The sequence below is a fragment of the Abramis brama genome, assembly GCF_963993115.1.
Source record: "Abramis brama genome assembly, contig: SCAFFOLD_175, whole genome shotgun sequence".
NCBI classification, from domain to species: Eukaryota; Metazoa; Chordata; class Actinopteri; order Cypriniformes; family Leuciscidae; genus Abramis; species Abramis brama.
In genome coordinates this window covers 1-16000 of record NW_028155895.1, presented here as the reverse complement: position 1 = coordinate 16000, position 16000 = coordinate 1, and the positions used below count along the sequence as shown (strand labels likewise).

General features: G+C 37.9%; 2 long non-coding RNA genes across 2 annotated transcripts; both read left to right on the top strand.

Annotated features, from left to right (window-relative positions):
* Positions 1-4332: 4332 nt before the first annotated feature.
* LOC311077307 lies at positions 4333-5765 on the top strand. Its single transcript, XR_014604863.1, has 3 exons — positions 4333-4471; positions 4678-4718; positions 5506-5765. It is a non-coding gene; the product is annotated as an uncharacterized lncRNA (long non-coding RNA).
* A 3669-nt stretch (positions 5766-9434) lies between these two features.
* On the top strand, positions 9435-10942 carry LOC311077309. The gene is made up of 3 exons (XR_014604864.1): positions 9435-9693; positions 9939-10067; positions 10374-10942. It is a non-coding gene; the product is annotated as an uncharacterized lncRNA (long non-coding RNA).
* Positions 10943-16000: the final 5058 nt, after the last annotated feature.

Below are 16000 nucleotides of genomic sequence, written 5' to 3'. Positions count from 1 at the left end.
TTAGATTCCGTCAATTTTATTACGAAATTCATACTAAAATACGTTTGGCGCTTGTAAATGTGACGTGACAGATCGCTGAGCGCCTCAGTTCAAGTGCACGTGAACCGATCACCTGTTACTTTTTTATTTAAAGACGCAGTACAACTTACCGAAAGTATACATAATATCGACCAATTAGTGTTTTTCAACCACGGAAAGAGGTCAATATAACAGCAGGAGAACAATTATGTCACATAACGTTACATTTACCTCAGGAAAGCCATTTAACGACCATAGCATGTTAATTAAATAGAAAAAATAGCTAGAGAGGAGATTTTGCTGAGCACTATATTACATATTTATTATATTTTTACTTATGTCATTAAATAATTGTTATTATAACAAAAACTGCATTATATTTAATTTAATATTATTTTTAACCTTTAATAATACCAGCAGATTGGGCCCTCTATGTCTACAGCATTAGGTGAGATTATTTTTTTAAATAAAATTTAAAATAAACATGTAGCCTATTCAAAATAGTCAATATTGAATCAAAATCGGAATCAAATCACAAGAATGGAATTGAAATCTTGAAATTTTTGTCAAGCAATAATAAAAACTGTATCCTATACCAGTCATTGTACAATGTAAACATTGTAACATGTTGTCACTAAACTTCATAAAATTCTATTTAGTTACCAAATGTTTTGACAATCACAATTACACTTATTGTGATGCAATATTTGTTTTTACATACCCCCCCCCCCCCCCCCTCGTCAAAAAAAAAAAAATCTCACTCCAAGCTAAACTCAAAAGTTGGCAGCCCTGCATAACAACATATGCCGGAAAGACACCGGAAGGCCAACCTGTCAAAACACATGATCAAAGGGATAGGAAGGGTCAATAGGTCAATCCATAACAATACAGACCGGAAAGGTCAACCGGAAGGTCAATGACAACCGGAAGCCATCAATCATTTTGACACTTGCCATATCATAAGAACTACTGTTGAAACTATTCATTATTTATAAAGGTTTATAAACATTTGCTAATCATTTAGTAACTTCATGGACAGTCATCTCAATGGGAAAAAAGTGTCTAAAATGACCTGAATTCACTACACATCTTTACTTATCAGGATATTCATTGAATCATAAATAAACAACAGAAAACAATATATTTTTCAAGAAAATACTAATCAAGCTGACCCCTGTACACTGTTGACCCCTAAACCCACCCTTAAACCTCCAAACCTGTCCCTAACCTTACCCGTCTCACACCTCAATTGCAGCAAAAAAGTGTTTTGCAGTAGACGACAATAGACAATAAGTACATTGTACCTAACTATTATTATTATTAGTAGTAGTATTAGTATTATTATTTAGATGTAAGTACATAGTTAAAGACACCTATATAAAGTAAGACCAGTCATTCTTATATTGTTAAATATTCTGTTGAACATCCGGATCACTCATAGCTACCAAACGCCTTTTTGCATTTGTACATTTGTAAATGTAAAAAAGTGCATTAGTTATATATGAACTGAAGTTTAATGACATTTGTAGATTTTCAAGAAGTGCATGATCATTTCAATTTAAAATTTAATGACATTTTTAAGCATTTAAATTTATATTAAATAATGTTCTGCTAATCAATCAACATCTAAAGTTTTAATAGGTTCATTAAACATTAACAAGCACATTATCTCATATTTTTAGCTATGTGAATATAGCTATATTAACTAATGATCTATGAAGCATTGTATAATGTTTGTTAATGATTTATTGATGAAAGTTATTATAAAGTGTTACCATATGTTTTCCATAATGCAAGATGTGCAAAGGATCTATAGTGTTTCGTTTAAATTCTTGTTCCCTTTCAAGGGAACTCGAGCTGCATCGAGATGCGGTGGGAACGCCTCTGTGTGATTGCGTCATGAAGCACGTATGAAATCAGTCCAATGGCGTGACGGAACGTCATGTGACGTCATGGACCAGGAAACTATAAAGCATACCTGGAACAAACAGTCACTAGCTTCTGTGTCTTCAGCAAGCGCTCTGTGTGAAACTGTCTCTGTCTATTTATTGTTGTTTGTCCACAAGCATAATATATTATCTAGACAGGAGTATAATGGCGAGCAAACATTGTGTGTTCCTTCATTACGAGTGGGGACACACGCGATTTATGTGTCGTTTGTTTGGGAGTGGAGCATGCATGGTCAAATCTAGTAAAAGGCTGACAGTGTTCATTCATAAATTCCCGACGTGTAACATATGCACTATCGAGATTTTAGCTCTGCTCCTGTTGGCTTTCTTCTTGAGGTCAATAAAGATTCTTTGGCTTGGATCTCGTGTGCCGAGGCTAGTCTCGAGAGGCTGGTCCCCTTAGCAGATTTTCTGGCAACGTGGAAACTACTGCCAAATATATCTCGTTTACTCCTGCTCACAATAGAAAAGGGTTACAGAATTCAGTTCGGTTCTCGTCTGCCCAGATTTCTAGGGGTCCTCCCTACGGTGGTGGACCCCGAGCAGGCTCTGGTTATGGAGCAAGAAGCAGACTCTTCTGCGAAAGGAGGCTATAGAAAGGGTTCCTCCTCCCAGCTGGGACTCAGGGTTTTACAACCGTTACTTCATTGTTCCAAAGAAGGATGGAAGCTTACACTCAAGCAGATCATCTCACAGACTCAGTCCGAGGACTGGTTTGTCGCGATAGATTTGAAGGACGATACTTCCATGTAGCCATCCATCCTAATCACAGAAAGTTCCTGAGGTTCACTTTCGGGGGCGAAGTGTACCATTATCGGGTTCTTTCCTTCGGCCTAGGTTTATCACCCCGCACTTTCACAAAATTTATCTCCAGGGCATTCACGTGTTGAATTACATCGACGACTGGTTGATTTTAGCTCAATCCATGCAGATGGCGGTTCGGCATCGAGATGTCGTTCTGTCTCACATGAGAAAGTTGGGGCTGAGGCTCAGCACCAAAAAGAGTGTGCTCCTTCCAGCTTAGAGGACCACTTTTCTAGGTGTGGTTTGGGATTCTCAGCTGTAAATGGGGTAAAACTAGGCCAGTCACTCACTGTGAAACAGTTTCAGAGACTGTTGGGTCTCATGCCAGCTGCGTCCAACGTAATAACTTTTGGCCTCCTGTACACAAGACCCCTGCAATGGTGGCTCAGAACCAAAGGGTTTTCTCTGAGGGGAAATCCATTTCGCATGATCAAGGTCACGTGGCGATGCCTACGTGCCTTAGTCATGTGGAAGAAACCTTGGTTCCTCGCCCAAGGCCCAGTGTTGGGGGCTTCTTGTCGTCGAATAATGCTAATGACAGATGCTTCCTTCACAGTTTGGGGGGCGATCATGAGTGGTTGCTCGGCGCAAGGTCTGTGGCAAGACCATCTACTTTCTTGGCACATAAATCGTCTAGAAATGATAGCGGTGTTTCAAGCTCTCAAAATACTTCCCCCCAGACCTGAGGGGCCATCATGTGCTTGTCTGTACAGACAACACATCGGTGGTCTCTTACATCAACCAACAGGGGGGGTCTGAGGTCACGTCACTTGTGCAAACTGGCTCACCAGATCCTTCTGTGGGCCCAAGGGAATTTCCTCTCTCTAAAGGCAATTTACATCCCTGGGTTTTTAAATCAGGGAGCAGACATCCTATCGAGGCAGGGGCCGAGGCCCGGGGAATGGAGACTCCACCCTGAAGTGGTGTAGCTCCTATGAAAAACTTTGATCGAGCAGAAGTAGACCTGTTCGCATCTTAAGAGACGACACACTGTCCACTGTGGTTCTCACTCAGTCAGCCAGCTGGGGCTAGACGCTATGGTGCAGACGTGGCCGAGGTCCTTTTCTCTCAGGTGAGAGGGTTGATCCTTCACCCCCGCCCAGAATTGTTAAAACTTTGGGCTTGGCCTCTGAGGGGGCCGAGGTGCTTTCATCTTTGTCGAGATTTCACACGGACAGGCACTTGTTATTATGGCGTTGTGGATATAGTGCTCCCACCACGTCTCGATGCAGCTCGAGTTCCCTTGAAAGGGAACGTCTCAGGTTACGTATGTAACCCTGGTTCCCTGAAGAGGGAACGAGACGCTGCGTCGCCCTGCCATACTTCCTGCATGCCTGTGAGCGACTTGCTTCAGCCTATCAGAAGCTAGTGACTGTTTGTTCCAGGTATGCTTTATACCTCACGCCATTGGACTGATTTCATACGTGCTTCATGACGCAATCAGAAGCAGAGGCGTTCCCACCGTGTCTCGACGCAGCGTCTCGTTCCCTCTTCAGGGAAACCAGGGTTACATACGTACACTGAGACGTTTTTTGACTGGAATGTTTTTTTCCATTCTCCATGAATAGTTGTTTTGCATCATCATCTGTTCCTTTCTCCCAAAAAACAGGAAGCGAGCTCAGGAGATGTGGAACTGGATTCACCAGCTTGAGTCAGAGAAGTTTGACCTCTTGGATCAAATGAAGAGACAGAAGTATGAGGTGTGGTGACTTTGTTTGCTGAACTGAGGTTTGGTAAACTGGTGAAAGATTTCATTGTATGAAACCTGATGGTGTTTGTATTGCAAATACTAATCTGTGCTTAGTTTAGAGAAAGTCAGATAGAGAGATAGATAGATAGAGAGTGTAGAAAGTGAAAGCGCAAATAAAACACTGTATTTATCTGAAATGTGCTTCCTTCTCAACAGATTGTTGTTCTACTGAACAGGATTTCTCACGCCCAAAAGTTGTAAGTCACAATGAGTTAATGAATTGATTGTTTCAAGTTGTTCTAAACATAATAAACTCATGCAGAAAAATGAGTCACTTTGAAACACAAATGAAAACAATATGTGTTCTAAAATCAGCTCAAAATATCAAACATGTTTGATATTATCCACCTCAATGGATTCATTGTCTGAAGCTAAAAATATCTTTGCCCATCAAAATGCACTTTTCTGTGAAACCTGTTAACTCAGACTGCTCAAAATCTGCAGACTGACTTTGACTTTCGGCAACTAGCATCAACTTTTCCAGGCTGCAAATCTGGGTAAAAATCTGAACAAAAGTCATATAGTGTATTCCTGCCTTAAAGGGAAAGTGCATCCAAAGATGAAAATTCTGTCATTATTTACTTACTCTCATGTCATTCCAAACATGTATGCATTTCTTTCTTCTGCTGCACAAAAGAAGATATATTGAAAAATATTGATAGCCAAGCAGTTTCGGTTCCCATTGACTTCCATTGTATTTTTATTTTTTTGTCAATACAATGGAAGTCAATGGGAACCGAGACTTGCTTAGTTTCCAACATTCTTCAAAATATCTTATTTTATGTTCCACAGAAGAAAAAAGTCTTAAAGGTGAGTAAAGATGAGTAAATGATGACACTTTTTTTTGTGGACTATCCCTTTAAGCGAAAATTAGGCTTAACTTATTTCTTAAGCATTTTTCTTTCATGAAAAAGACTAATAGTCTGTCATTAAGAAACATTGTCTCTGAATTGTGCTGATGTTTCACCTCTTTCTTTATCACAGCAAAAAAGTTCATGGTAAAGGAAAGGTCGGAGGTCGCTGGAAATAAGACATTGGAAAAATTCTGAAAAGCCAACAAGGAAGCTTTCACTTCTGACAATTTCACAGCATCTCCAAAAGAATAACATTTCAGAATATGTTCAAAACCTCTCTCAGATCTGATGTGCTTGGATTAGATTAATCACTTCTGCTTGTTTTATTCTAATTTGTAAGGCACTTTGGATAAATGTGTCTTCTAAATGAATAAATGTCAATGTAAAATGCATCTGATTCCTCACTCATTCACAGAGAGTCTTTTAGCAAACTAGACTGGTTATGCAACTGAAACTGTTTCACTCTGAAAGGGAAGAGGAATGAAAATATACTGGAAATGAAAATAAACTGTCAGAGAGGAGTGTCTTTGGTGTGATTAAAGAACGTTTGCCTTCATCCATACCATTTAAAACGGCCTGAGAATCCTGTTTTCATGAGGATGCACAAAAATTGTGGTTTCCAGCTCACATGTTTGGCTATTAATAGCAAAAGTAATTTCCATGTACTTTCTTCAATCTCTTTTTTTTTCCCTCAATGTTTATTTTTTGTTAAAAAAATGTTAAATGAATGTTAAATGATTATGAAAAATATACATTATACAGAACAGATAATACCCCCCCCCCACCTAACCCCATGTAACAGTCAGACCAGAGAAGAAAAAATAATAATAAAAATAATTTTAAATAAATAAAAAATAAAAGCACAATAATAATAATAATAATATACAAACATGTACATTCAGAATAATTCTTTAGCAGAAGTGTTCTCCACAACGGTTAGCAAAGGTTGCCAAGTAATAAAAAATCTCTTATTTGACCCATTCATAGAACATCATAGCTTTTCCAATTGTATGTTATACATCACGTCTTTAATCCAATGTCCATATGTTGGAGGTGAAGAGTCTTTCCATTTGTACAAAATTAGCCTTCTGGCAAGAAGTGAACAGAAAGCAATAACATCAGACTGGGATCTGCTTAGATTATTATCTTGACTAACAACTCCAAATATTGCTGTCGACATGGCTGGAGCGATACATTTACCAAACATTTTAGAAAAGGTTTCAAAAATTGGGCCCCAGTATTCTAGCAATTTCGGACATGACCAAAACGTGTGATATAAAGTAGCAGGAGCTTGTTTACATCGATCACAAGTAGGGTCTACATCACTTTTAAATTGAGCCAATCTGTCCTTAGACCAATGGAGACGATGTACAATTTTAAACTGGACAATCGTGTGCCTGAGACTTATAGAGGATGAGTGTATTCTCCGAATTGCTTCCTGCCAAACATCGTCTGATATTTGATCCTCAATTTCTTTTTCCCATTTTTGTTTAAGGCAGTCAAATTGTGTAGATTGAGTAGTCCATAGACTTTACTTATGGACTGTTTTACTCCACACCTGTACTCGAGAATAGAATCGATGAGAGATGGAGCGGGACAATGAGGGAAACAGCTTGAATTTGATGACACAAAGCTTCTAAGTTGTAGATACCTAAAAAAGTGTGTATTAGGAATAGCAAATTTTTGGACTAACTGTTCAAAGGAGGCAAATGTGTCATTCAAATATAAATCATGTAATGACCTAATGCCATTTTTTAACCATATGCTGCATCTGTCATAGAAGGAGTAAATATGTGGTTCTGTACAACAGGTGAGGCAAGCAGAAGGTTGTTAAGTGCAAAATGACGTCTAAACTGAAACCAAATTTTTATAGCTTGTAGTACAACTGGGGAGAGTGTAAGGTTAGATACTGAATGTGCCAGTGGCAGCCTAGAACATAATACTGACAGAAGGTTATATCGAATGGATGATTTCTCCATCTATGCCCAGCTGGCTCTCTCATCTTCACCCAATAAGTATAGAATTGCCCTGATATTCACCGACCAGTAGTAATATAAAAAGTTCGGAAGGGCAAGACCACCTAAACTACGGGGCCTTTGTAATATTTTATCCATTGTCCTAGGGCGTTTTTTATTCCAAATAAAACTTATAATTTGAGTATTTAAATTACAAAAAAAAGATTTTGTGAGAAAAACTGGCAAACATTGGAAAATGTATAAAAACTTGGGCAAAACAGTCATCTTAATGATGTTAATCCTTCCACCTAGGGAAAGGTGCAAGGAGTCCCACCTTTCAAAATCCTGCTTCAGACTAGCTAAAAGAGGTTGATAGTTGACTTTATAAAGCTCTTTAAAGTTCTGCGTAAACCAGACCCCAAAATATTTAAACTTTGTCGTGGTGATCTTAAAAGGGATTGAAGAATCATGGAGCCAATTGGCATAAGATCATTCTTTTGATAATTAACTTTATAGCCAGACAGCTGACCAAATTCATTAAGTAAATTTAACAAATTTGGAAGACTCAAGGATGGGTCAGAAATGTACAGCAACGAGGGGGCGCTAGTGTGCCGTAATGGAGTAGGTCACACTTTTGTGGAGCTCCGTGTAAAATCCTCTTGTTTTATTGAATGTATACTGCAGCAATCGTTTTTTATGTCATAGACTATCGTTTAAGTTGTATTCTAGTCTAGTGGGCTCATTTTTACGTCGAACATGCAAAGGAGCAAAGCTCAAAGCCAGAAAAATGCATCCTCTGCTGAGGCTAGCAACGAAGCAATACTAGCCGCTATCACGAAGCAAGGAGAAGAACAGTTAACTAGTGTTTCCAAGCTAGTTGATGACCTCAAAAAGACTATGGAGGGACGGCCTTGATTCAATCGATGCACACCTGGCTACACTACAGAGCAAACATCACGAAGTGGAACGTCGCATAGATGGCATGGATGAGGCTCTAACAGACGCCTCTAAAAGGAAACTTTTGATGTCCAAGTCAAAAAACTCTCATAAAAATGTTATGCTTGGGAGAAAATACTTAAGTTTGGTCTCGTTTTAAATAAGACCCTTGGCAGATTGTTGTTAAAGTGAAAAAATTGAAAAAGTGCAACCAAAAAAATGTTATAGAAGTTTAAGTTTATGAAAAATATTTATGAACATTATAATCAATATTTTATATAAAATATATATTTTATGAAACATTTAGAACTCTAAAACTGATATAAATTCAATATCTCAAAAAATGAGCTTTCAGTAAGATTTTGTTTGGGCGCAGTACCAGACTTTCCCCATTGGATGCCAGCAAAACTCCACTTAAGTATTTGCTCCCAAGCATAACATTTTTATGAGAGTTTTTTGACTTGGACATTTTTGTCCCTTTTGGACCTATGAGTAAGTTTTTTTTTTGTTTTTTTTTTGTTAATGTTAACTGCATGAATTTTGAGCTATTATAGAGCCAGTTGGATAAATTGTGCAATGATAATTGTGTGGTTTTGTTGGTATGGATGTCAGAGTGTGGTTGGTATGTGTGTTATAAAAAAAAATGTGTTTGTGTGCATGTGTGTGTTTGTAGTATTGAGAGAGAAAAACTCAACTGCAAATAACAAATCCAATCACTGTGTGCACCAGTGGAGTTTTGCTGGCATCCAATGGGGAAAGTTTGGTACTGCGCCCAAACAAAATCTTACTGAAAGCTCATTTTTTGAGATATCAACCTCAAATTTGGAACACAACTTATCTAGATTTATGGATTTGATTTTCTAGCCGTTTTAGAGTTCAACTTGTTTCATAAAATATGTATTTTATATAAAATAATATTCATAAATAATTTTCATAAACTTAAACCTATATAACTTTTTTTTGGATTTACTTATATTTTTTTTTAGCAATAATTCAGCAATAATCTGCCAAGGGTATTCTTTAAAATGATACCAAAGTTAAGTCTGTGCTCCCAAGCTTCAACTTTTTATGACAGTTTTTAGACATGGACATTTTTGTCCTCTTTGGACCTCTTTGGACCTATGTGTAACTTTTTTAAATTGATGCACAAGGGTTAAGGATGCACAAGGGTTAAGTGTTGTATGTAGTGAATTCAATGGTATCAAACTAAACTGTATTCAAAAACTAAAACAGAAATTTGACAGTTAAAACATTTCTGTTTCAGGAGAAACGGGAAGCCGCTTCCAGCTCAGCCTTGAGGGCCAAATCGTTTGTGAAGGGATCCAGTCCACCTTTGTGACAGGGCTGGCGTCTTTTTTTCCCTGTTTTTACATCTTTAACCTATAGTACCAAGAGGAGGCAGCCTGCACGCTTGAATTCATCCAGAGGTAAGATATTGTCTGTTAACACCTGCATTTTTTCTGGCCTAGCTGTGGCTCAAGCATGGTTTCAACAGGTCTGGTGATGGGATTTAGCAATTAACTTTGATTTAGAAAGGTTTAGTGCAACTTACAATATTCACAGAGGCAAGAAGATAGTGCATGTTGAGGATAGTTCATGTACATTTGTTGTCTTTGTTGTGCTGTTAGTCTGTGTGAATTACTAGATTTTTAACCAGTGTATAATTTTTCAGACGCTTTGTGGGTATAAACCCAGAAAAAGGGACAAAGGCTGCAAAGGGGAAAAGAAGAACTGTCAATTCACACGTCGCCAGCCTCTTGCGCAAGCTCATGGACTTTCAGTGGGATTTCATTTGAAAATGGTGAGTAAGATGTACACATGTTCAAACAGCAATGACTCAGGAGGCTGGGGAAATTCATTCTAATGTTCATTCTCAACTGCCTTTCAAAGTTAGAATGCTGAACTCCTCTTCCATGCTCTTTTGCCATTCTTTTTTTGTTCTTTCAATGAATTGTACGCATCACACTTTCTATTATTTTATGTTATTCTGTCTGTTTTGTGCTCTGTTTCTAAAATTTGCTTTTGTTAGGTCAAGCCATGTGATATAATTTTGGATTAAAAATTTGAAATTATGGAACTCATATCTCTCTCTCTCTCTCATATACAGACCCAAGACTTTGCAAAGGATCCTCATTGTGTGCTTTCAGAAAATGATTAGTGGTCTAAGCAGTGACAGTGTTTTTATTGTTTATTGCTCTTTATTGATGAAGAGTTCCATTAAGTGTTAAGTATTGGTTTGAATGTATTCATACATGTTGAACTTTAGTGGTTTAGGTAACACTAAGTGTTGAGGTTCAGTATTTTGTTATAATGAACAATGTATTTGGGTTTAAAAATGTATTTGCTACTTTTTAAGCCATGAACATGAGACAATGAGATTTGTTTGTGATTTATCTGAGCCTATGTGTAACATTTTTATGTGACCAGGAGTCACAGTGTATATCCTTGGTTTGAATCTTTTTAGCTGAATTTTAGCAGTTCAGGGAACATTAAATGTTGAGGTTTAGGGCCCTATCTTGCACTGACACAGCGCAAAGCCAAACGCAAGTGTCTTTGCTAGTTTAAGACAGACGCAGTTGTTATTTTCCGTCCAGTGACCACAGATGTCAGCAATGAACATGATATACAGTATATTTCTGTGATTGGTCTGATCCATGTGTGCCTACATTTGTAAGTATTTACTTTTCAATGTTTGTATGACAATAAAAAAAAAAAAAATTCAACACGGAACTATTCGTTTTCTGATGTTATCTGATGGATTATGCCTATTCTTGTATTAACTCAAGATAGAATATGTCTTTAACAATCAGTGGTACACGTTACTATGCTAAAAATAATTAACAATATTTAATGGAAACAAAATAAATGGGGATTTAACAGGAAAATAATGGTAACACTGCTGTCAGTTTCCTGTTTTTTCTGTGATTCACAGTAAATTCGTGGGAAGTGCACTGTTAAAAAAACATTAACATGAATTAACTGTTAAAATACATAATGGTAACCCTGCTGCCAGTAATTTCCTGTTATTTAACAGGGAAATAATTAACAATGGTAAAGATTGAGATAACAAGGATTCTTGAAAGACAGATAGCAATAATGGGGAAAGTTGAGTAGAGAATTTTTTTAAGAATTTAGTTGGATATCTGTCTGGGCCTGGGGTTTTGCCGGTCTGCATACTTCTGATTGCTGCTTCTGTTTCTGAAATTGTAATTGGTGAGTCAAGATGGGCAGCTTTTTCAGGGTCTATCAATGGTGTATCAAGTTTTGAAAAAAAATCTTCTAAAGTCAACAGGACAGAGGGTGGATCTGAGGAGTATAACGACTGATAAAATTTATAAAAACAAGAATTAACCTCTGTACTATCCATGTGCTTCAGGCCTTGATCATCACATATCTCAGAAATAATATGATGAGCTGATTGCTGTCGCATTTGGTGAGCCAGAAGTTTCCCAGCCTTTTCCCCATACTCATAAAAAATACACCTCAATTTAGAGATAAGGTATTCTGCTTGTTTAGTTGCCAGCAAATTGAATTCAGTTTGTAACAACATACGTTGTTTTAGTCTTGCTGGAGATGGCGAACAGCTATTCAAAGAGTCGAGTTCTAATATCTGATCTGTCAATTTCTTTAATTGATCCTTTCTGGTTTTACTCTGACCTGCACAAAACGAGATTATTTGGCCTCTCAAATATGCCTTCAACGCTTCCCATACAGTTGACACAGCCATTCCCGGAGTCATATTTACACAACTTAAGAAGTTAGTCTATTTCAGAGGCAATATAACTCACAAACGTCTCGTCTGAGAGGAGAGTGGAATTAAATCTCCACGGGCGGTAGTTTGGTTCTTTGGTAGCAATACCGTCATAGCCAGTGGACCGTGGTCTGAAATAATTCTGGCTTCGTAATAGCATTTTATAACTGACGATAAGAGATTGTGTCTATGATTAAATAATCTATTCTATATCTATTCCGGGTGATAGGGTTACGAAATCTCCAGACATCAGCCATTCCGCATCCTCCCATCCATGTCCTCGGATTTGTCTCGCAGCTCACGGCTTGTAGTTCGTTCACTTCATCCGTCCACGTTGACATACTGCCTTCCATATCTTTAATGGTAGTTTTCATTTGTTCAATGTCAGTCCGCATTAGCGTCGCGTTGTTTGCAATTTCCTTTCTGACAGCTTGCAGCTCGCTCTTTAAAAAGTTGAAATCGTCAGCGAGAGAGTTCTTAAGTTCAGTTCTTATCACTGCAGAAATATCAGGATCTGCGACTTCAGTTCTTCCATATCGGTCATGTCTGGTGGATTCGGTGTGCGGTCACGGTCAGAAGCTGAACTCTGCGTCGAGGGAGTATCGGGCCTAGAATCGCAGGATCCTTTGTATTTATATTTTCGAAGCTTATATTTTCGAGGCATCACTCTTTCCGAGGCTCGATCACTGCACACTGTGTGTTCAGGAATACATTATAAATCGCGCTGGGGATGCAAGTATTGAATCACAATATGTGTATTGTGATTGTCAAAACATTTTAGTAGCCTATAGGCTAACTAAACTGAATTTTATTAGGTTTAGTGACAATGTTACGCTTTTTTATTATTTCAATTAAATTCAATTATTGTGATTTGATTTAATATTGACTCATTTGGATAAATATTAGGTAGGCTACACAAGATAGGCATTAATTTTTCTCAAGAAAAAAACAACTTACTTTATTCTGTAAACATACAGAGAGCCTATCAGCTGGCAGTATTATTTAAGGTTAAAAATAACACAAATTAAATATAATGCGTTTTTTTATTATAATAACAACTTTATTTAATGATATAAGTAAAAATATAATAAACATGCAATATATTTAGCAAAATACTCTCTATAGCTCTTTTTTTCTAGCCAACTAATGGCGCTTTTCCATTACCAGTACCGGCTCGACTCGCCTCGACTCAGCTCGGCTCGGCTCGCTTTTCGCTCCGTTTTCCATTGCAGATAGTACCTCCACAATAGTACCTGGTCGTCATAGCGACGCGGCAGGAAACTGCAGTGACTTAATCTTTTACGCGAGACTCGCGAGACACACCCGCTACCACACACACAGGACAATGGAGGAAATCGAGTGTATGCTGTTTTTGCTTTTGTTTTTGCTGTTTTTTTATTCGGGATACTCCGTCTGGCGCGTGCAATGATGACGCAGTGAATAGTGACGATTCTCTCTGACCAATCAGCAGTCTGCCTTGTTTTCACGTCACATTTTAGTATCGCCTCAGCTCGCTTAGAACCTCGCCGGAGGTGGTACGAAAAAAAGTACCTGGAAGCCGGTACAGGTACAACTTTTACACAGTGGAAAACCAAACAGAGCCGAGTCGAGTCGAGTCGAGCCGAGCCGAGGCGAGCTGGTAACAGTTACTGTGTAGTGGAAAAGCGCCATAACTATACACGGGTTTCTTGTATACAAACAATACCGGATGCGCGCGCAATAATTTCTTGTTGACTCAATAATAAACTGCAATTTCAGAGTTGGATCTGTTTGTTTGTGTCTCATATTAATATAACATTATGTAAAACGTCCAACTGTTTACGAATCAAAATCCAGACATACTGTGATGCATGTATGAATCATGTTAGACTAAGTTAGTAATGTAATAGCCAATGTTAGCAGTGCAGAATCTATAGAGCCCGAATTTGCTTTTATATAAGTTAACCTTGTTTACGTTACTTTACGACCTGCAACATTTCATGACACATATAACGTTACTTTACTGTAAATCAGAGATTTGACGATGGATTATGTGGGAAGCCATTAGTACCTCCGACCGTGGCGATTATATTAAAAAACTTACTATCAGCAATGGTGAGATCTTGCCGGATCCCTACGCAATACATGAAGATCTTTGGATTGTGGATGACAAGAAGTGGCCAGCAATTGTATGGCCTGATATATACAGTGTTGGGGAGTAACGGAATACATGTACCGGCGTTACGTATTCAGAATACAAATTATGAGTAACTGTATTCCGTTACAGTTACCATTTAAATAGTTAGTATTTAGAATACAGTTACATTGTTGAAATCAATGGATTACATGACGATACTTCTCTGTTTCACGAGTTTATTCACTCACTAAAAAAATTAAGGTAACTCCATGCATTTCTCAGAAGCCCCAATATGAAAAGAAAAAAAAAAGCGCGGTTTGCGCGGGTTTGCGTGATCAGTCACAATGGAGTCGGAAGAGGAGCAGCGGGAGCTAGAGGTAGAGATGGAGCCGGAACAACAGAGCAGGGCAAGAATGTGTTTTTATCTTGGAAATTCAAACAGCATTTCACATTAAAGAAAAGAAGGGAGAACGAAATATAACTGTGCAGCGCAACCTTTGCTTGCCAGCAACCAACCTCCTTTCAGCGTCGTCCAAAGACTCCACCACCTCCAATCTGAAGAAGCATCTTAATGTAGGCCTACGTTTTTTTTTCCAAATACTTGCAGTCAAAACTTGAAATATAAATTCTCAGAAAATGCATTAATACCAATAGTGAAATCCAGACATTAGAAAAATATCGGTCTACATGCGTTTTATATTTAATATGAGGGAAATAAAACATGCGTGAAACAAAAAAAATATTTAACTTTTAGGTGCCAATCTGTGAATTACATTGCGCAAACCAAAAGTAATACTAGGCCTACTCACCGGATGGATAAGGGTTGGCTCTCCACACAGAACATAAAATATTTATTTTATTTTATTTTATTTTTAGTATTCGCATTTATGAGGAAAAAAAAAAATGTTAAGGTTGTGACAGTTCTCTGACCTGGGTTGCGTGAGCGCTCTGAAAGCGTGCGGCAGTAAAAGACTGCTTTAAAACTTTCACAGAGACCTCAAACAGAAAGCACAAAGGCTTTCTTTAAAGTGATTTTCGTTTTGTATTAATTGTATCTTAATTTTAATCAATATTTCATCAACCAATTGCCTAAGAAGTAGGCTAAATATAGGAGACAATCACGGAGGCGGTGAACTGGAGCTGGACTCATAAATGAACGCCCGTTTCACACATAGCCTACTACTCTGTTTGCAGTGCGTATGCGGTGCATATTTTTTCTCTCCCGTACCCATGTTAACAGGTTAGAGCTTTCACACTGCACGCGGATGCGGTCCGTTTATCCGTTCCTGGAGCGGTGCGTATACTGCAGTGCAGAGATCTTTTCCGCACCGAGTCTACTGCTGTGCTGCAAACGCTGAATTAAAGTGACAGCGCATTTTTCGTGGTAAAAATAAACACAAATTGAGCTGAAAATGTAGTAATTTCAGTATAAATGCATTTAATTAAATAAAAGTAGTGATACATAAATTAATTTAATTAAATAGCCCTACTGTTTTTTTTCCCTGGTCATCTTTTTATTTTTAGACCTCGTGAAATTTTTTAGAACAATTAAAATATCTCCTTTCTATTGACATATTCATAATTATTACTTTTGCCAGTTCTTTGTGACAGCTTTTAGGTGCTTTATTGGCATACGCGTCACCAACGCATCACCACACCCCACCCCACAAGAATAGTCCTGTTTATTGGATTTGATGTCCGACACTTATAAAATGCAATTCAATGTGGAAGTAATCCAAGTATTCAGAATACATTACTCAGATTGAGTAACGTAACGGAATACGTTACAAATTACATTTTTGGGCATGTATTCTGTATTCTGTAACGGAATACATTTTGAAAGTATCCTTCCCAACACTGGATATAT